Source organism: Herpailurus yagouaroundi, unplaced genomic scaffold (assembly GCF_014898765.1).
Source record: "Herpailurus yagouaroundi ecotype Mexico unplaced genomic scaffold, PumYag 100, whole genome shotgun sequence".
In the NCBI taxonomy this organism is placed as follows: domain Eukaryota; kingdom Metazoa; phylum Chordata; class Mammalia; order Carnivora; family Felidae; genus Herpailurus; species Herpailurus yagouaroundi.
Window position 1 is genome coordinate 78,388,253 of NW_024412391.1, and position 21,892 is coordinate 78,410,144.

The 21,892-nt window shown below is 37.2% G+C and overlaps 1 protein-coding gene and 1 long non-coding RNA gene across 4 annotated transcripts in view; one reads left to right on the plus strand and one right to left on the minus strand.

Annotated features, from left to right (window-relative positions):
• Positions 1-21,892, plus strand: part of MAGI2 (membrane associated guanylate kinase, WW and PDZ domain containing 2) — a 1,342,154-nt gene that overhangs the window by 1,071,928 nt on the left and 248,334 nt on the right. The window lies entirely within an intron of this gene.
• Positions 8,844-21,892, minus strand: part of LOC121028813 (uncharacterized) — a 16,692-nt gene continuing 3,643 nt past the window's right edge. Inside the window, exon 2 of the long non-coding RNA XR_005789445.1 lies at positions 8,844-12,427. This is a non-coding gene — a long non-coding RNA (uncharacterized LOC121028813). The remainder of the gene's footprint in view (positions 12,428-21,892) is intronic.

The following is a 21,892-nucleotide window of genomic DNA, read 5'->3' on the forward strand; positions in this document are numbered from 1 at the left end:
GGAATCTAGATATATAAATGAGGGGTGCCCGGGTGACTGAGTGGGTTAAGCATTGGACTCTTGATTTCAGCTCAGGTCATGACCCCAGGGTCATGGGATTGAGCCCCGCATTGGGACTCATGCTCAACATGAAGCCTGCTTAGGATTCTTTCTCTCTCTCTCTCTCTCTCTGCCCATCTCTTCCCTGCCCATCTCCCTCAGTCATTCACTCTCTCTCTCTCTCTCTCTCTCTCAAAAAATTGTTAAAAAATTTTAAAAAATATATGAATCTATGTTGATATATGTATCAGTAGTTTATTATTTTATACTGCTGAATAATATTCAGTTATATGACTATGCCACAGTTTGTATATTGAATAAGACTATTATAAACATTCTTGTTGACATTAAAAGAAAAGAAACTGCATTTTAACAAGATAACCTGGTGATTTGCAAGCATATTAAAGTTTAAGTAGCACTCCTCAACTTAAAAGTACCAGGAGGCAGTTCTATGTAATTGCTAGGAATACAGGCTGTGGCGAGAATGGACAAGTTACTGACTTCCCCAGGCTTCAGTTTCCACCTCTCCTATACAATAACATAGCATTATTTCCAGGAAGAGTAACAGTATTCTGTCCATAAGATTCTTATGAGGGTCAAATCAGATAATTCATATTAAAGATTCTGTGCAATGCCTAACATATAACAAGGATAAAGGAAGCATCATCTATTTTTGTTATCGTCAGTACCAGCAAAATGACTGGCAAATAGTAGGCCCTCAAAAAATTGTGCTATTCTTTTATGAAATGGAGACTCAGAAAGGTGAAATAATTCACCAAGATTACAAAACCAGTTTACCAAAAATCTAAGGATCCAAAAAACATTCTAAGAATAAATTAAAAGTTCTATTCTGCCCCTATGGCTAACAGTTTCTAACTTGCAAGGTTTTGATATTGTTGGAATCCAAGTGTCACTAAACATCTCTGTATAGAATCATGCACTGGAAAGAATGGTTTCAGTGAGTTAATTGTGCCCTCGCTCATAAAAGCTATCTTGTAAATTGTCAGAGTTACTTGCAAGCTATTAAACCCTTATGAGTGTCCGTAGCCAGTTGGTCAAAACTTGTTTATTTCTCCAGCATCTAGCACATATCTATCAGAATTTAAACTGCAAAGTGTGCTTTTGAAAATTGTAAACCATTTTATTCTTAGTGTGTATTTTCTGTACTTATTTCTGCAGTGGAATTCAGAACCATACATTCCTGGCCATTAATTCAAACAATAGTGGTTTTGGGGGGAAGTAAGAAGATCCTTCTACCATATAACCAAGGTCCTATAGTTAGTGCACAAACATATGATTGCTTCTGCTCCCATTTTGATGACAAGCAGCCACATTTCTCCACTGATGACCAAACCACAATTTGAGTCAAATTATAACTCATGTCCTGAGCTAGTGATCATAGCTCAGGAAACTGTATCCCCTTTCCCTATAAAACCATGCATGAATCCACTGGAGAAAGGATACATCGAGAGACTACACCATTTTGGAAGTTCACCTAAAAACTGACAAATACATTTCACTGACTTCTGGCCAAATAAGCCTGATAAGCTTTTCCAGACAGGAAATGAAGGATTGTCAGGAAAAGGGGAGCTGCACTTGCCCTAGCCCAAACACTGAGCAGGGGATGCAGGGAGAGGGGGACACATGAGTAAAGGAGTGTTTGTCAAAAGTTCCTAGTAATAGAGCAGCCTAGACTGGATAGCAATTTAAAGATAAAACTGCACAGTTATCTAATTATTTTCAAATAGAATTGGCTGTTTTTCAGTTTTAAAATGTCAAAAGAGAACTAGAAACTGGTTCTTAAAAAGGACATTTAGTCAGCAGGAGAGTCCAGGATGAACATCAGGCTTGAAACTGCAGCAACCAGGTGAGTTATAGCCTAAATTAAATGACTTCAAGGCATCTTAGCTGCAGCTAGGAAAGGAAGAAGAGAGAAGCCAGGTAAGAGCTGATGAACCCAAATTGATAGGCATGAGGCAGCCAAAGGGAGCCTGACCCATGGTCCCTTGTGCATCCCTTTGAGTGGGTAAAAAGTCAGTCACTGTGTGTGTGTGTGTGTGTGTGTGTGGGTGTGTGTGTGTGTCCATGTCCAGAATGTTCCACCGAGGCTATGGTTGTAGTTTAAGTGAGCACAAACACGATGCAGACAAAATTTCTTGCTCTATTGGCTCCAATGGCAGAAGCTGTCATTATCTGAGACAGTGCTTAACTACTATCAATAGAGAGATTAAATACTGAAAAGCAGGACACCTGAAGGAGACATCAAACCCAACAGCAGTTCTAAACACCAGCTGAAAAATGGTGACTTTTCAGGCTTCAGAGTGGCTTCTGGGAATCTAAGCTGGAAGCAGAATGATCTCTTGGGTAGCTCCAATACATGATGCAGCAGGAGCAGTTAGTCGACGTGATTTGGGGGTAGCTATCTCCTTTGTAGAGAGGGAAATAGCTCCTCTAGTTAAACCAGAGGCCATTGCCTTATGGTCAATTCTCAGATACCCCCTTCACAAAGACAAATTTCGGTGACGTAGGGGACTGGGGAGGTGGTGGTGAGTGAAGTGGCAGTTAATAGTGGATACCAAATTTGTGTATGTCTTCTTTAGAGCTAAAGCCAGAAAAGAACAGGGAAGAGCCACTGAACTTCAACTTTTATAACTTATAATATATTGTCTATAAGAGACTGCAAAATGTAGGAATATCTTTCAGAACTCTTGAGAGGTGGTCGTCCCACCTCAGTTCATATATCACTAATAATGAGGAAGTGATGGTGGAAAGGAAATTGAGACCTATTAAGTACTCACTGTGTGCCAACATGTATAGTCTTAGTTAATCCTCACAAGGGTCCTGTGAGATATAGGTATTATTATCTCCACTTAAGTAGATTACAAAGATTTGATTGGGACATTGAATAAGTTCCAAGGACATTCAGCTGCAGGTGGTGTATCCAGGTCTGTAGGACTACAAAGTCCATTCCTAAAAGCCTTATGCCATATGCAAAATGTGGACAGTCATGGACCACAACAGCGGCATCTCTGGAGCTTGTTAGGAAAACAGAATTCCAGGGTGCCTGGGTGGCTCAGTCAACTAAGCGTCCAACTTTTGATCTTGGCTCAGTCACAATCTCACGGTTTGTGGGATCAAGCCCTGCATTGGGGTCTGTGCTGACCGTGCGGAACCTGCTTAGAATTCTCTCTGTCTCTCTTTTTCTCTCTCTCAAAATAAATAAGTAAATAAACAAACAAACTTAAAAAATACAGAATCTCAAGTCCCACCTCCAGAATGACTGGATCACAATTTGCTTTTTAACAAGATCTCCAGGTGATTTGTGTGAACTTTAAAGGTTGAGAAGCACTGCTCTAAAGCTCTGAGGTTTTTCCCACCAGTCTGCTACTTGAGACAGTTTCTCCCAAAATGGCAGAGTCAAAACTGGTCAATGTTCTTTCTTAAATTAAATCAAAATCTTCTTCCTTGTGACCTTTATCTGACATCCTTCAAGGGTGTCATTTTTTCTACTCCTTTCCTTTTTTTTTTGAATATAAACTCAACTTTTTTATACCTATAACTATAAAATTTTATCTGCCAGTTTTAGTCTGCATTGTCAAATCTAAGATCCTTTCTAATTTTTATTGATTTCTCCCATATTTATAATTTATATATTTAATGGACATATTTCTTATTATTCATTCATGTATGATATGTTGATAGAGAGAGAGATACACACACGTATTAAATTCAGTCACACTTAGAGTCCATCCAATGGCATGGCGATGTTAACCGATTTATCAATTTATGTGGGTTCTGCTATTCAAAAACTAGAAATGGTGGTTGTCAGGGCTGGAGAGAGGGGAAAATGGAGACATATTAGTCAAAGCATTCAAAGTTCTAGTTATACCAAATGAGGTCTACTATAGAGCATAGAACCTATCATTAACAATACCATATTGTATACTTAAAACTTTGCTGAAAGAGTAGAACTTATGTTAAATGTTCTTATCACAAAAGGAATAATAATAACAAATAATTTTCTGTACACAAAAAAAATAAGGAGAAAACTTTTGGAGATGATGAATATGTCTATGGCATAGGCATAGATTGTGAGGATGGTTTCACAGATGCATCATTATCTCCAAACTTATCAACTTGTATACATTAAATATGTACCACTTTTTATATGTCAGTTGTACCTCAATAAAGTGTTTTTAAAAATCAACAAGCATAGACTATCCTGAGGTATTTTCCAGGCTATATTTCTCCAACTTATTTCCGTCGATTTTTTGTTAAATGTCTTACTAACTCATAATGTTCCATGCCTGTGGAACTGTCCTAATAACTTCATATCATAGAAGAAATCAGGTTATATGAGAATAACTAGGGCACCTGGTTGGCTCAGTTGGTCAAGCCTCCAACTTCGGCTAGGTCATGATCTCACGGTTTGTGAGTTCTAGCGCCACATCGGGCTCTGTGCTGACAGCTCAGAGCCTGGAGCTTGCTTCTGATTCTGTGTCTCCCTCTCAGCCCCTCCCCTGCTGTCTGTCTGTCTGTCTCTCTCTCTGTCTCTCTCTCTCTCTCTCAAATAAACATTAAAAATTTTAAAAAAAGAAAACTAATTTTTAGTCAACCCATCCTGGCTGCTAGCAATTATCCATTTCTTTTCTAAGGCTCATGCACAGTTTTTCTAATAATCTGTTCTAAAAGAGCAACAAATTTTACTTGCCTATTTATGATTTCTAGAAACACTTTTTCCTTTTTAAAAAAAATGGGCCAACTGCTTGGCTTTCATTTTCCAAGATTTCTCCCATTCACTCTCATTTCTTAAAGAATTCTCATGGTGAGTTCTTTCAGAAGAATAAATTTGGAATACTTGGAATCACAAGATATGAATCTGGTACCATTTAACTGCTTTGAGCAACAATCATTGCTCAAAACAATTTACCTATTCTATAAAATATCTATTCTATCAAATAGGCATAATAATTATCCTGATAAAATATAGTATGTGGAAAAGTATTAGAGTGTATATGATGGTGCTGGAACAACTGTATAATAAAATTAGTGTCCTGGAGACTTAAGCCCATTTAGTGGTTGACACTCTCTAGCTTTAATTTTCCCTGTCTTGATTCTGATACCACCTGGAGTACGCAAACTGTTTCCAAAGACCAGTGAGTAATGCTGTACTGTGCCATGACCTTCCCTTGGGACAAAGTTTGGCAATCTATGACAACCTGGGCAATTCTGCCCGCTGCCTGTTTTTGTAAGTTTTATGGCAACAGCCAAACTCATTTGTTTATATATTGTCTGTGACTGGTTTTGTGCTATAATGGCAGAGCTGAGTAGTTACTACAGAGATCACATAGCTTTTAAGCCAGAAATATTTACTTTCTGGCTTTTCCCAGAAAAATGTTTGCTGACCTTTGCCTTTGACTACACACTTTAGAAAAGAGGGACTTTGCGATATATAATTTTCTGTACACAATTCCTAATCAAGCTCTGTACTTAAGTACTAAATAAATTCATTTTATAATAATCCCTTTAATAGGATTTTATGACCTAAATGAAATTATATTCTAAAATAAAATAATGTGTAATGATTTGATAAAGCTAGATCAATTAGAATAGTTAGCTAGAAAATCCTGTTGATTTTAAGCCTTGTTGATAAAAAAAAATGAAAATCTGTAATACCTCTGTTTGATTTGGAGCCTTAATAAATCCTAAATATTAAACAAAGTGCATCTTTTATGATGATTGCACTGATACTCATGTCAAATTGAGCATCAGATCTCATTGTCCAGTAAAGTAGACATCAATGGAAATAATGTAGAAAGTTAAGCTGAATCTTAGCTCTAACTTAAGATACGATCTACATTTCCTTTTATTTTTTTTTTAATTTTTTTTTCAACGTTTATTTATTTTTGGGACAGAGAGAGACAGAGCATGAACGGGGGAGGGGCAGAGATAGAGGGAGACACAGAATCGGAAACAGGCTCCAGGCTCTGAGCCATCAGCCCAGAGCCTGACGCGGGGCTCGAACCCACGGACCGCGAGATCGTGACCTGTCTGAAGTCGGACGCTTAACCGACTGCGCCACCCAGGCGCCCCTACATTTCCTTTTAAAATGGCTTGCTCAACCCAATGTGTCAGCACAATATTTGAATATTCTAAAACTTAAGTACACAAAAAAGTTCTCAAATTAAGAGTCTCAAGAGTCAAAGTTTGAAACCACTTTGTTTGGGGGGCCTTTTTCAATAAAGAATTTCAGGACAAAGTACATGTTATTCTGCACGACAGTCTGTTAATTGTTTCCAAGAGAATAATAACAAGCCGTCCTTGAAAGGAACGTCTGGCAATGGAATTAGCTCTAGAGACTTTAAGACAGTATTTGCCAAGAAACAAGGTCAGTCTGATAATATGTCAAACACATCCTTTATTAACCTGAATAAATAAAATATACCTATAAATTATGAAGTGCATGGCGGCTGAGTTGCCTGACCACTGCTTTTAAATGTTCTCATTAGCATGTCATGTCTGTAATAAATGACTTTAAATTTTGTATTTTCTCTGACAGGATATTTTAAATTGTATAAAAGCAATACCCTCCTGTTCGCAGGGGAAAGAATGGCTATGCAATTATTTTATAGAATCATGGTCCAGGTTGAGCTTTACTGACATAATTGATTAAATAATGGATCAGAGTCTTCTATGGAATACATGTCTCTTCCAAAGTGGTTATTGCTATATATAGCTCATAGCATCTGTAATAGGCCTAATAGCAATAAATCTGTTTCAGCAGAGTAACCCAAAAGACTTCAGTTAAAGTGATATTTTAAAAGCCAATGACTAGTTATTGTATTTAATTCATGTTAGCAGACCATAAATAGGGGAAATTAATGAAAAATATAACCTTTTCTGCATGCTAAAACTCAGGAACAATGATTTTTCATCTTTCATCAGAAAATAACCAGGTTAACCCAACATTAAATAAATGTCTCGATTGCACAATGCAATAAATGTGTAACATTTAACAGGTAAATAAGACTGTGTCTAAAACAGTGAGAGAATAAGAGAATTCAAATATAAATATGCACACATACACACACAGTATACAGCATGGTCTGTCACAATTTACCCACAAAGCCTTACAAACCAGTTTATCTACTTGAGATGCCTGTAACCATCCCCTAGGCAAATACTTTTTGGCTGTATCTAATCTAAATTATCCTGACCTGAGCTGTATCTTTGTGTTTAACCGAGATGTGTGAGGGCACAATTTGAGTCCATAGGAAAATAATCCCACAACTGAAGAACTATGATCAATCCAAAGAATGTGATTTTTGTGCAAGGTTTATGCTGTATTAAATAGGTAAAAGAGCAAAAGTCAACTAATAAAGTAGTATGAGACCACTTCCCTTGTCTTTCCCTGTGTCAGTCACTGACCACCACCCCAATCTTCATCCTCCTCAATCGGTACTTCCCTGAAAGTACCCCTCCCCGTCTCACACTGTTTCCCAAATTCACTGCACTTTTAGATAGCTCTTCTTTGGATAGCTCATAGTTTAAGATATTGCATGGCTACAAATCTTTGCCTTCAGCAAATGTCCTTGATCCCTTATTCTGTGTCGATGCTGTACTAGATGCCCACTAGTTAAATGAGAAATGAGGATAGCTGTTTTCTACATTACTCCAAAGAGAAAGGATATGCATTTTTCTCATTTTTTAAAATTTTGTTTTGTTTGGTACCTTGGTGAGCACTGCTTATTAATAAGCACCACTTATTTTTAAAATTTCACTGAAATACTGAAAAAGAATCGTGCATTTATCTGTTGTAACTATATGCTAGTTTTCCTTGCCACTTTGAGTTACAGTTAATAGTATTTTAAGGTTAGGGACTAAGTCTTATGCATCTTTGTATCTGCTGGGCCCTTCTCAGAGCACATAGTAGGGACCGCATAAATATTTATTGAATGCATACTAAAACGTCAAAATTATTGTATTATGATTAAAAATGCATTAACCTGATGTGAGTTACATTGGTTAACCCATGCTGATGTAAAACTCTAATGAATAGTTAAGTTACTGAAAATAGAAGAACTAAGTAATTGCTGCTGAATAAAAGAATTGAGATTTGGGCATCTGAGTGGCTCAGTCCGTTGAGCAGTGACTTTGGCACAGGTCATGATCTCATGGTTCACAGGTTCGAGCCCACGTCGGGTTCTCTGCTGAAAGCTCAAAGCCTGGAGCCTGCTTCAGATTCTGTGTCTCCCTCTCTCTCTGCCCCTCCCCACTCACTCTCTCTCTCTCTCTCTCCCAAAAAATAAATAAACATTAAAAAAAATTTTTTTTAAAGAATTGAGGTTGGAAATCATTTTAAATACAAAATCCACAGAAAAATAACAAAAGAAATCAGAAGTGAAAGCTTAGGACCTAAGTTTCTATGATCATGGCTCCAAAACTTTTATCTCTAGCCCCTCACCTCTGTGTTTGCAAGCATCCCCATCTACTAGAATTTACAAATCATTACTTACCTTCTCTCCTACCATGAATTTTCACTTATGCCAATGATTCTTACAGATAACAAAGCTAACATTTTAAACATTTCTCTAGTTTTTAAGGTATCAAAAATAAAGATATTTTGTATATGTAAAATATGCAAGATATGTCATAACTATAATTATCTTCTTCACATACTGAGTTAATCAACCATAATTAGTAAAATTACAGTTAAAAATAGTGTTAGTGCATCTTTCCGGACTTAAAAAAAATTAGTAAAGAATTTATGAGAACATTTTTGCTGAACAAAGAAAAGCATTTAATTAAGTAAAATAGGTACTGAAGTTTATTTTTGTATTCAATTTGCCTTTACAAAAAGCAAAATTCTGCCTCTTAGCTTTAATCCTTCTTCACAAAGCAGGTAAATGTCTTGTCAGATTTAACATGATAATTGCAAATTTAATAGGTGAATAAACTTAAGAACCTACAATCAAACCCAAAGGGAAAAATAAAACCAAGGCAAAAATTAGATAAAACAGTTTGTAGCAGAAAATATTTTATATAGTTCTTATTTCCCATCTTTTCAGAGCTAAGTCTGAATTTTAATTAATATTTTTTCCAATATCCTGACTCACGTATTTTATGCTGAAGGAATTATTGAAAGATCGACTAGCAGACTTTTGATGTAGTAATAAATATTTATGATCTCCTGACTGTATTTTTATATTATTCATTGACTAAATCCTTAGATCTCTTGCTTCCATAAGCCAGTAATTATGGCTATCAAGTGTAACTTCATGCTTTCTCTGTGTCAGTTTCCTGAGTAGAAGTCAAAATGGAAATGGTTTACAATTACATGCCTTCAGCCATCATTGATTATTGTTTATGTAGAAAAGTTAGCATGTCTGTGTAACTAAAATTGAAAATACAATGCACAAAAAAGAATAACAACTAAATATCTGTTCCCTGTGTTCTAGACCTAGGGAAACTGATGCTTTACAGTTAGCTAATGAGCTAATTGCCCCTCCCATACTTGGGTCCATTCAAATTATCAACCCTGATTTCAGTTAATTGGAATACATAGTCCTATTCCTAGTAGTTCAGCCTTATAGGATTTATGAAAGCCAGATTTTCAAAGCTTAAGCATCTCATATACTATTTTTTTGTTCTTTTTTCCCCTGTATTTTTAGATGTTTATGACCTCAAAGTTGTATTCCCAATGGTGCTGTTTTGTAGCTTGGCATTTTGTCCACATTTTGTTTTGATTTACTTCCTTTACCCTTGGGCACCTGGTCAGCCCATTCAGATATAGATAATTCTATCATTTTGATTTCTTCATGTAGGCTACAAGTTGTGCATAAAAACTGGACTGGTATGTCATGATAAAATACCGCATATGTTTACATTATGCCAAAATAGCTGTTCAATTCAGGCAGTCAAAATGTGAAATTGGGTAAACAAAATTCCAAATGATTAACTTGTAGTCTAAGTCTTAAGAAATGCCAAATAAATCGATGAAATGAATCTTGAAATTTCACAAATTTATATAACTGAGAATGCATATAGTTAGCACACTGTCCTGAAAGTAACACCAAACATTATAGAGACTGAGGCAGCTCTGATATTTTGCAACTGTGGTACTTAGTTTTGCTAAGCTATGACCACTTCTTCTACAAAACAAAGTTAGCATATTCTCCACCAGGTTATTTCAAGGATTAAATGAGACTAAGTCTCTAAAGTGGTTGGCGGAATTTGGGGCACACGGTTTTATTATTCTTAGCACATAAATAGTAGCTATTGTTATTAGCCAATTTAGTCATTGCTCTATGACTTCCAACCATGTATATTTTCAGTAGAAAGGATTTAATGGACTATTTTTGCATTATCTAAACCAAAAAAAAAAAAAATCAAGAGACTATGTAAAACTTTTACTTTTTGATTGATTAATCTGAGACTCTATGGTTATGACTCTTGCATTTTAGTCTGGTTTGCAAGAACTTGAAATATAAAATGCTGATAGTATAATTATAAAATTATTACTAGATTTGGGTTTAGAAAGCAAGAAATTTTCATTGTTTTGTCTTTATTGTTAATTATATTTGGCTGGAATACAAAATGTACTGTAACCCTTCAGTGAGCGATGAGTGATGTAACATAGACACGTGGACCTATTCATGTAGATATATGTTCAGTGGGAGTGATAGAAGGAGGGACAGTTTAAAATCTTCCAGGATGATTCTCCACTAACTTATTCCAATCAGTTTTAGTATGGTATAATAATTGTAACATTGGGAACAGCAGGGGATTATATTGTTTTTCTGTGTGCATTTGTCTGCTGCATCTGAGAATAGAATAATCTCCATTATCTGCAGGGAAATTGCTGCATATTTCCCTGAAACTCCTAGACTAGTGACATTATTCATCCCCAAAACAATCTGTGTACAATGTATGGCGTAGAGAGGGTCGTGGGAAGGTACATACCCTTATGGAGGAAGTCTTGGATGTCTGATATTATAAAAGACCATATTGATTTCCCTTTCTCTTCTCCTAAATCAAAGAGATAGTAACCATCTTTCTCTGGATTCCAAAATTTTAGTGTAGCCAAGAGAAAAATGTTTCTTCCCCTTTTCCGTGTGTTTTAGGGTTTTCAATTGACAATCTTTGGTGTATATGGCCCGATGAGCAGACTGACTTTTTGATACTTGTATAAAATATTGCTCTTTCAGAAACTGAAATTGGAAATAAAAGTGTCCAAGTTTGAACGATCAGAGTCTGTCAGTGAAGATTCACATCTGCCAAGTCTGTTTTCTTCTTAACAAGTTAGAAGGCTCTCTCACCAAGCCTTGGACCCGTGTGTATGCAATATACAGTCACATTTTTAGCATGGCACATTTGTTCTTTCTGCCAGCCATTTTATGAAGCTCGGCAACTTAATGCTGCACCAGTTCAGAAGTCCATATGGGAGGAATATTCTGGCAGCCCTCGTTTCAGCAAGGCAGCAGGGGCTCTGCAATTTTTCACGTGAAGGGAGTGAAGGAGTAGATCAACATAATCTAATGTTACAGTATCAGTTAGGGATTGTTGATTGGCTTGCAGTGGAAGCACCAGTCAGAGCACTTTCCAGAAATACAATACAGGGTGATAAAGATCTAGGGGTGAGAGTTCCTTGGCCGAGCAGCCCCAAAATTGACATCCTCTATCTTCAGTCTGGATGCTCAAGACAGTACCCAGCTCACACAGGAACAGATAGTCTTTTTTTTTTTTTTTTTCCAAAAGTAATTCAAGGGAACAAGTTTGCAAAATGTTCTCTGGCATCTTGAAATAGTTATTCCCCCCTATTCTAGTACCAATTTCACAGTATCAAAAACTAAATTCTACTTTCCGCCAACTAAAAAAACACTGCTTCTACCTTTCTTAAAAGTGCATGTTGGTAGCAAACACTTAGAAACCGTTGGGCAGGAGGCAGTGGTCTGAATGAAATGGATCCACTGGTCCTTTTCATCACTCCTTGCTGTTCATTTTTCTTGCTCAGTCAGAATGGCTTGCAATCCACAATCGTGGGTTGAATAAACTGTTGGAAAACAGGTCCACACACAGTTCCCGGCTCCCCCTAGCCAGCTGTCCCCCATCAGTTCAGGGGAAGCTTTACAGCCATTTGATATTGTGTTGGAGTAAGTTCAGAAGGTAGTGATGATCATGCCATGTTGGCCCCTAGGAGCCACTTATGTAAAAAAGAACCATACTCTTTGAGGTCTACAGTTAACACTATTTGAAAGTAAGCATGCGAGTTGCTTGCCATTCATATAAAATTGCTCTTCTTTTCAAGGTACTTCTGTAATTTGAGTTTTCATGGAGGGTTGTGTGTTGATTGAGCATATTTCTTTGATGCCTCTGCCCTCATCTGTATCTATAACACACAGGAGAGGACAAAGAAACTTCATTTTTATCTTGCTTTCATAAACTTTCATCTTGCCAAGGTTTTAATATAGATTTTTAAATTCTTTTATTTTCATTTTCTTCCAGTGAAATCGTACGTTCCCTTTCAATGCAAGAACCAATTTTCATTTTACAGGATTCCTCTGATAACATGTTGGTCTTTTTTGTGTTTGTTTAAAATTCATTACATTGTTTTAGAGAAATGACAGATTCATTGACCATTTCATGTTACCGAATTAAAGTGAGAAAGCTATTTAGAAAGCCTCTGCTCTTTGGAGCTTTGCAAAAACCAGTCTTTTGTGCTTTCTTTTTGTGCCTTTACTTATAGTTTTAATCTGAAGAGTTGTTTCATCTTTGCCAAATCAGCAAATAATCAATGCTTTTAAATTTCTCTTTTCTTTCTCCTCTCCAACAAAGTAAGATGCAAGTATTTAAATAGATCTTACCACACAATGCCAAACACAAAGGAAATGTAAATAGCTCGCTGGACTAATTCACATCTGCCAGGGAATAATTGTTGGATGTGTGCTGATTAGGCATAATTTTTTTTCAACCAAGCTTTTAATTAGGCATCTGCACCGGGTCACACAGATGACATTATAAAATGTGGATTAAGAAGTATTTCATTCTTTTGAGAAATAAGTGGCCATGCCAACATCTTGGTATCCTTCTGCCTATAGTTAGAGTGTTGGAATCACTGGCTGCTGTTGGAACCTTGGGGTAGGCCCCCAGAAGCTTGTCATTTACCTGTTTAATGGTGCCACAGAAGTTTCCCAGTGCCTTATGGGAGGGCAGTAGGAGAGCTTCTCATATTCTCACAAGATGTAGATAATCCCCAAGCTGCACCTTAGACATGATGCTTTCTGACTTTTACATTTAACATGAACAGAAACTAGACTACAGAAAGTGAAACTGCTCCGGCGCCTGGGTAGCTCAGTAGGTTAAGCGATGGACTTCAGCTCAGGTCATGATCTTGTGGTTTATGAGTTTGAGCTCCACATCGGGCTCTGTGCAGACAGTTCAGAGCCTGGAGCATGCTTCAGATTCTGTGTCTCCCTCTCTCTGTGCCCATCCTCCCCCAACCCTGCCCCCTTCCTCCCCCAACCCTGCCCCCTTCCTCCCCCGCCCCCTCCGGGCTCACACTCTGTCTCTCTCTCTCAAGAATAAGTAAACCTTAAAAAAAAAGCAAAGAAAAGAAAGTGAAACTGCTTGCTCAAGATCACACAGCTATTGAAATAATTTCTAGTAGAGCTTATGTTTCACGATGGTTACTGAGTTTGGGGAGTTTCAGTGCCCTATCACCCCTCAGCCTCAGCATTCTCAAAACCTTCTTCCAGGCAGCTTGTTTTGAAGGGACCACAGGAAGCTGACTGAGCGATTGCAATGGATTCCCCTGTTTGCAATTATTTGCTTCACCGCTTTCCTCCATTAACTTAACTAATCAAAAGAATATTGCAGTTCATTTCTCAATTTTCATATTCAGGAATTAAAGATATTTTACCCAGTGTTCCTACTGATATGATTTGAGGTACACAAAAGAATGCCTGAGTCAACACTTGTCCCAGATGATTTGAAATTCTTAACATTTGTGTGGAAGTCTTGAATTCAATGTTTAAATCTCACCTAATTATTAGTGTGACTTTAGAGAAGTTATGTAACTTCTCAGCTCAGTTTTCATACGTATAAAGAAAGTATAGGTCACAATGCCTATTTTATACAGATTATGTAAGAATTGGGTAAGGTGGGGTTTGTAAGTGCCAGATAAATATTATATGTATTAAAATGGTAGTCACTATGGTCAGAGAAATTCGTGGTGCTGTTAATGTGGTTAAAATGGATTGAAGAACTAAGCTGTCAGGAGGAATGCCACACAGGGAGAAGTAATTAACAGCCAACACAATAGGAGGTGGCCAGAAAGATGGTAAAAAATGTGAAGCTGTCCTCAAAGGGTGATTAGGAATTTGTTAGTGGGGACAAAGCATGGAGAGAAGCAGGAGTCTGGAAAGAACAAAGGATGTATAGGGGCATGGCTGTGAGCTTGGGCAAGTGAAACACAGTGTAGGTTGGGAAAAGGCAGGAGATGGTGAAAACGTATAAGATCCTAATATGCTATGCTACAGAATTCGGACTCTATTATCTTCCTGTGAACAGGCACTGAAGGACATGAAATAGAAAAAACATCAGAGAATAAAGTATAGAGGAGGAGCTGAGCTTTGCAGCCACTGACATTAATGTCCTTGACCTGCAGAATATTCACACTCTCTTGGTTCCTGAGCCAATACTGACCAGAAGGGGAGTTAATTAGGAATCCCCTGTACTCCTAGAAATCTGTACAGGGTAGGATTAGGGAACGCCGTAATCCCACAGGTTCACTGAATTATGCCATATGCTAGGCTTCCCTCTCCTCCTTCTCTTGTCTTTCCTACTGACATCAGGAAGACCAGCTAAGTGACTGTTGCAGAAGTTCATACAAGAGATGGTAATCCCTGACCTCAGGTGGTGGAAGTAGGAAAACAAAGAAAGGAACCAACTGCAGACTTAGCTAAGAGGGAGATTCAGACCCTGTGTCTTAGAATTCCAGAATGAAGAAAATACCTTAGAGATCATCTGGTTCGGTCTCCCCTTTATTAGCATGGTGCCTGAGTCATAGTAGTCGTTGAGTATAGTAAATACTTGCTGAACAAATTAATGAATAAATGAGGGCTAAGACCCAGAAATATGCTGACACCACTAATTATTAACATCACTGGCATAAGAACATAAATCTCCTGATTCCTAAGTCAGTGCTCTCTCCATATGCCACACTTGGTTTTATAATGTAAAACATAAATACATACATACATACATACATACATTCATACATTCATTATTGGAGCCTTATGTTAGTGCTATAGCTGAATTCACCTCATTTTCATTCACAATGTGATTTAAAATGTAGCATATCAGATTTAATAAACTATCCTTTTCTGATGAAGGCATTTTGTACTGACTCTCATACCTTCATAACCTAAATATTTGTGTTTTGCATTTCTGCATAATGGGAGGATTCCTGCAGTAATGCTATCTACAAGACAGATGTTTAAAGTCAATAGAAGCATTGAAGGTTCAGAATTTCCAAGGTGGGATCTCCTCCAATTAATGGCTATTTTTATAACTATCACTCTAAAGAGACCATTTGGGAATTTTAGAAACTGCTTTAAATTATTCCAAGAGAATGGTGTTGTCTGCCTTATGACAACAGAAATCTGGGAAATAGTCTTTATTTTAAGCAAAAAGAGAGAGAGAGAGAGAGAGAGAGAGATTTAGGTATAAGGAAAAACTTTGGGGCAATAAGAGACATAGAACCCTATAACAGATTCATCAAGGAACCTGAGAAAATAAGACAAAGGCCCATTTATTTCCTTGGGTATTTCTCTCTAGATGTTTCTCACTTTGTGACATTACTAAGACTATGCCAAGACTGACACATGTGGATGTTGTAAGTTGCACCTACCACCTCACCTCTCACCACTGCCACACAGTTCAGACTATCTGATCCCTACACCCGCAGCACATTGTATTTATATTCCAGAAAAGAATGAGGAATCCAAGGATACTTTATGAGTCACTGGTCTTCCTTGCTGGGAAATGGTGTATTCAGTCACATGGATGAACATATCTGTCCTCTCAAATTTCTGCAAAAAAACTATCAAATACTTTAATAAAATTCAGCAGGTTCCTTTTAAAATTTTTTAATGTTTATTTATTTTTGAGAGAGAGACAGAGAGAGAGCATGAGCAGGGGAAGGGCAGAGAGAGAGGGAGACACAGAATCCGAAGCAGGCTCCAGGCTCTGAGCTGTCAGCACAGAGCCCGATGAGGGACTGGAACTCACGGACCGCGAGATCATGACCTGAGCAAAGTCAGATGCCCAACCGACTAAGCCACCCAGTCTCCCCTCAGCAGGTTCCTTTTAAAGATTTGAACTATTGTATTGTATTATTCTCATCCTTAGATGTTTTTATTTTCCACTCGTTATCAGTTATTTGTTTAAAAGTTTAACATATGTATTTATATATGTAACATCATAATAGTTCTGTACCATTTATAGGACATTTTCACAGACATCTCTTTTCTGTAGGGTAGGGTAGAACAGCTGTCATTATCTCCATTTCATAGATGAGGAAACAGATGTTGGATGACTTGCTCAAAGAGTGACCCAAGGAGACCCAGCTTCAATTCCGTTTGTCCATCTGACATACCACAATGCTTCATTTGGGAGAATAAACAATATCAAGGGCCAGTATTTACAATTTAATTAAAGTGTTGAGTATCACACCCTCAAAAGTACATTTCAGAATGTATTATGTTTTGGAGGGTTGTAGAATAGAATGAAAATGAATTTCAATATTATAATAAAACTTCCTATTACAGTAAAATTATATATTTTTATTATAAAAAACACAAACACACAAGATTCAGAAAAGGAAGGCCAGTTAAATCTTATTAGCTGGAGAGGAACCTCAAAAAAATAATAAGTTTTCAATACAGAATTCATGTAATTGGTGGGATGGGAGTAGTGGGTGAGAATTGTCTTTCAGCAAAAATTTAGATGACTTGGGAAAAACAGAAGTTAGAAACAATGAAGGCTGCAAAGTTAGCAAATAAACCTACTCCAGTTTTCCTCTGACTAAACCTTTCTATCCTTTATTCAATAGGAATTTATCCTAAATACCTAGAGAATTCTCAACATAGTGATATTACTCTATTTATTTTGTGGGGGGAAACTTAGAACAGGTAGAAAACTCCCACAGAAGAATAAAGTCAAGAGATGAAATTGTAACATGAAATAGTGACATGAGATAGTAACAATCGGAGCAAAATAATGAAAGATATTTTTGAAGAGGTGAGGAAGGAATGAATCAGATGAGATGGAGTTACACACAGAAAGGAAGTGCCCCTGAGGGTGGAGGAATAGCAGACTTCAACTAAAAGGCATGGAGCAAGTTGTAGATTGTAGGCAGCAAAGACACCAGCATCACAGAATGGAAGTTTATAGGGTAGTGAAAACAAAAATAAATTGGAAAGCCTACTGGTAAAGAGTGTTAACCAACACGTTTAAAGATTGAGTATTTTGAACTTCCATGACTACAGGATGTGAATGGAATGTGAAGTAAGTTAGTCTAGTCTGGTCCAAGATGGTGGTTAAGGAAGGTAGACAGCAGGTGGTAAGTGACAGAGGCTAAAAAGGAAGTTTCGGCATACTACAGTGACTCAACGAATGTGGGAGCAGAAGAAAGAGGTACAAAAATAATTCCATTTTAAGCAATGCTCTATGAAAAGTGCCCTATTTTATCCAAAATGATGAAGAACCCAAGAGATATCCAATATTGTATTTTGGTTTCCATGACTAAGAGAGAGACCATTTATCTTGGAACACATTCTTATACAGGCCAGCAATTTTAAACTTCTGCTTCATCAGCCTGATTCTCCTTCACTTGTACTTTGAAATCTCATAACTGAGAATCAGGTCTTTATGAGACCAGCCCTATTTGGGACACCAAACTCATCAGTCACATCAAATTTGACCCATAGGCCCCAGGTCAGTAGCCCTAAGACATCTGGCCTCAATAGGGCCTAAAGTAAATGGCCATATAAGAAACAATGTAACATTGCAGGCAACATGGCAATGAAAATGCATGCTTGGCTGCCAAAAGAAATGCATCATTTTATTTTTATGAAGGACCTTTTTTTGGTAAAATTAAAAGTGTTTTCACAAGGGTGATCTCATTCTCACAGTAGCCATGGCAAAAAGGAAATGGAGGAGATATTTTGATTCCCATTTTATAAAAGAATGAATTGAGAGAGGGAGAAATCAAGTGACTCTTTTCCAATTCTCCCTCTTAAATAGGCCAACGGGGCTTGAGCTAGAGCCAATTTTCCTAATGACGTCTCTTTCTGTGCTCTGAAGCCCAGTCTATCCCAGGATTTGGCACGGCACCATCGGATGGCATATACCAGGTGGCTCATATTTTTATTTCACAACATGTAAATGACATTCATACAGCAAGTCTATAAATATCCTACCCAATTAGTTCTATCTGAACAGGCAAATGTTTGCTTACAAATCCATCTACAACAATTTTGGCATGACACAATGTCTAGGCATCTATATACATTTTTTAAAGTGAGCAGCTGAGTACTGTCAAGTTGTTAGTTTTATCCTGTGATAACTGACCTCTCATCTTTTACATTCAGAAAGCTTCTGTGTAGCTCCGTAAAGATATCACTTTATCACTGCTTGCTTGATGACTTGAAAAATTGCTCTGAGCGGAAAAGATCCATAAATTTTAAAAGGCAGTCTTACCGAGAACCACAAATAGTTCTTATTCTGCTTCTAAATAGCAAGATCACATTAAAACTCAAAAATAGATAACATTAATCACTATAATTCAAATAACTACTCTCTAGACCTGGCAGGGAACCGTCAGAGCTTAGTTCTTTCCTCCTATGAATTTCTGGCACAGCATGCTGGGGGGCTGGGGAGTTGTTAACAGTGATTAAAGTTAGGGAAAGCCTTAGAGGCATTTGTTACCTTCCTACCTTTGATCTGCCTACTCAGAAACTCATACTCAGTCTTGATTATGACTATGGTGGGAATATCTTGGTGGGACTGTCCTGATTTTAGAGAAGGATATAACCAAGGACAGATAATAATTACTGGAATGGCAATCATCCTTTGCATAACAACTTACAAACCCTGTCACCTGCATGATCTCATTTGTTATTTCCCATAGAACAAGAAGTTGCTATTACTATTGTTCCTCATTACTTGTGAAGAATCTGAGTCACAGAGGATTTAAGTTAGTTTTGAAAGTCACACAGCTAATTTTAAATGAGGGAGCTGGAAATCAGACCAAAGTCTTCTGACACCCTATCCCATATAATGTCAGCTATACCATGCAGCCCCCCAAACCTACCAAAAACACTGGATCCAGAATGGAGATGGGCAGAAGAGTGGTCAATGTGTTAAAAAAAAAAAAATGTAAAAGACTAACCAAATAGGAAAAAAATGAGGAAATGATATGTACTAAAGAGGAAACCCAAATGGCCAATAAACATATAAAAAATGCTCACCCTTACTAGCAGTCTAGGAAATGCAAATTAAAACCATGATCACACCCATTAGATCAATGAAAGTTAAGCCTGAGAATGCCAAGTATTGTGTCAGATAGGGAGCAATGAAAATTTTGATATACTAAAAATGGGAGTGTACAGCTATTTGACCTATTTTGTGAGCCATTTGCCATTGTGTAACAAAGTTGAGAGAGAGCATGTGGTCTATGCCCAGCAATTCTGTGGCAAGGTCCATATCTCAGAAAAACTCTATATTCACAAGGGCCATGGAAAGAGATTATTAGCAGAATTACCTTAAATAGCCAAAAATTCACAAAGACCCCAGCATCCATTAACAGAAAAATGGATAAATGTTAATAAAAGAGTGATACAGCCATCCAATCCTCTATTGCAATGAAGACTAATGAACTAGAGGTAAAGGTATTAAATAGATAAACATCAGAAATACATTTGGAAGGAAATTATAGAAGATTAATATGTATTCCATTTCCAATGATTTTTAGAATGTGAAAAGCCATATTTGGGGGTATATTATTATTTAGGGATTAAATATTATTTAGGAATATTATTTACAGGTACCTGGATATGTCATAAAAGCATAAAGTACCTGTGAATAAAGCAGGACAATGACTACCTTTGGAAAGGGCAAGAAGTGAATACAAGTGGGAGGGGGGTGCTACCTGGAGGGTCATAACTAATATGTGCAGTGCTGTCTTCATTAAGTTGGATGGGGGTACACAGGTAGTTATTATTCTTTCAACCTTCTAATGTGTAAAATAGATTATCAAAACTTAAAAATCGAAGAGGCAGGAAAGAGAAGAAAAAAAGTTTGTCTGGATTAGACACCTCTCTGGGACTCTGGGATGACCAGGCCAGTTGAAAATGATGTCACAGGGTCCCCGGCCACCCTGGTCTAATGAGGAGTCATAGCAGCAGGGGGAGGATGATCATCCCAACTCAGCCCTATATCGTGCTCCAAAATCCCAGCCATTACCAGCACCCTTTCTGATAGACATAATTTGAAGAGTGAAGTTCCATCTCACCAGTCACAGAGTCTGTGACATTTTCTAGAATCACACCTAACCTGGATCCCCAGAAAATGGCTTTTCTGTCTTTATATCTTTAGCACCTTCACACAGTTCTCTAGCATTCGGGAAGAGGGAGTGTTAACTGAGTCTCTGTTGCTGATAGTATTTTACTCAGGAATGTTTTATTCATAGAATTATTTATTTGAGAATGCATATAGTGGAGTAATTTTATATCAGATACTAAAAAAATCTAGAAAAGTATTTAACTCTGAAAACTCAACTCTGTGTTTTTCATTTTTGATGTTTGCAATTTTGATGGGCAAGAATATCTCAGAATGAAATCCTTAGCCATTTACACTATCCCTTTCAGAATTATCCTGATAAATTAATGTCTGCTGAGTTACTCATTTGACAGTCCATGAAAACATGTCTTTTTATCCCTCATATACTCCTCAGCATAGTCAGGCATAATCTCAGTTTGCAAGTTCAATTCTCAAATATTATGGTTTTTAAGGATAAAAATATCAATCCATAATAGAACAGTTGTCTAAATATAAAACTGTTATTCATACATAATTGAAAATTTAAACAATTATCTCAAACAAGCATGTTTTTCTGCATTTTAAGGAGGAAATATTGTTTTCCAGAGTTATTCATTATAGTGAATAGTGAGTTCATTATAATGAATAATTAACATTTAGGGCATTTGAATATCACAAAGTTAACTTCTAACCAGTGGACTTTTGTAACTCTATTATAGTTCACTGGGGAGAGAGGACAAATGCCTTTTTAAAAATGATCTACAGAAATATAATTAATCTAACATCAAAGGATGAGCCTGTGGCAGCCTCCTGTTTGAAAGCCAGGGTCCCCAATCCCCTCCATCCTTTTTTAGCAACAGTAATATTAATAGTGGTCCACATTTTTGGGCACTCACCATGTGTCAGGCACTATGCCAAGCACTTTTCCTGCATTATCTTATTTTCTCCTCACAACAACTTTACAAATGCAGAACTGTGGTTCAAAGCAGGCAAGTCCCTTGCCCAATATCACATATCAGCTAAGTAGCTAGAGCCAGGATACGGACCCAGATCCCTGGTCCCAAAACCTGTGTTCTTGACCTTGCTTGTATACATGGTACCTTTGTAATTACATCTTGCTGTAGATGGAGAAAGTAAGTGGGCAAAATATTTTCCTCTTTCATAAAAAAGAAAAATAGTTGACTGAGACAAGTTAAATGTCTCTATCTCTATCTCTATCTCTATCTCTATCTCTATCTCTATCTCTATCTCT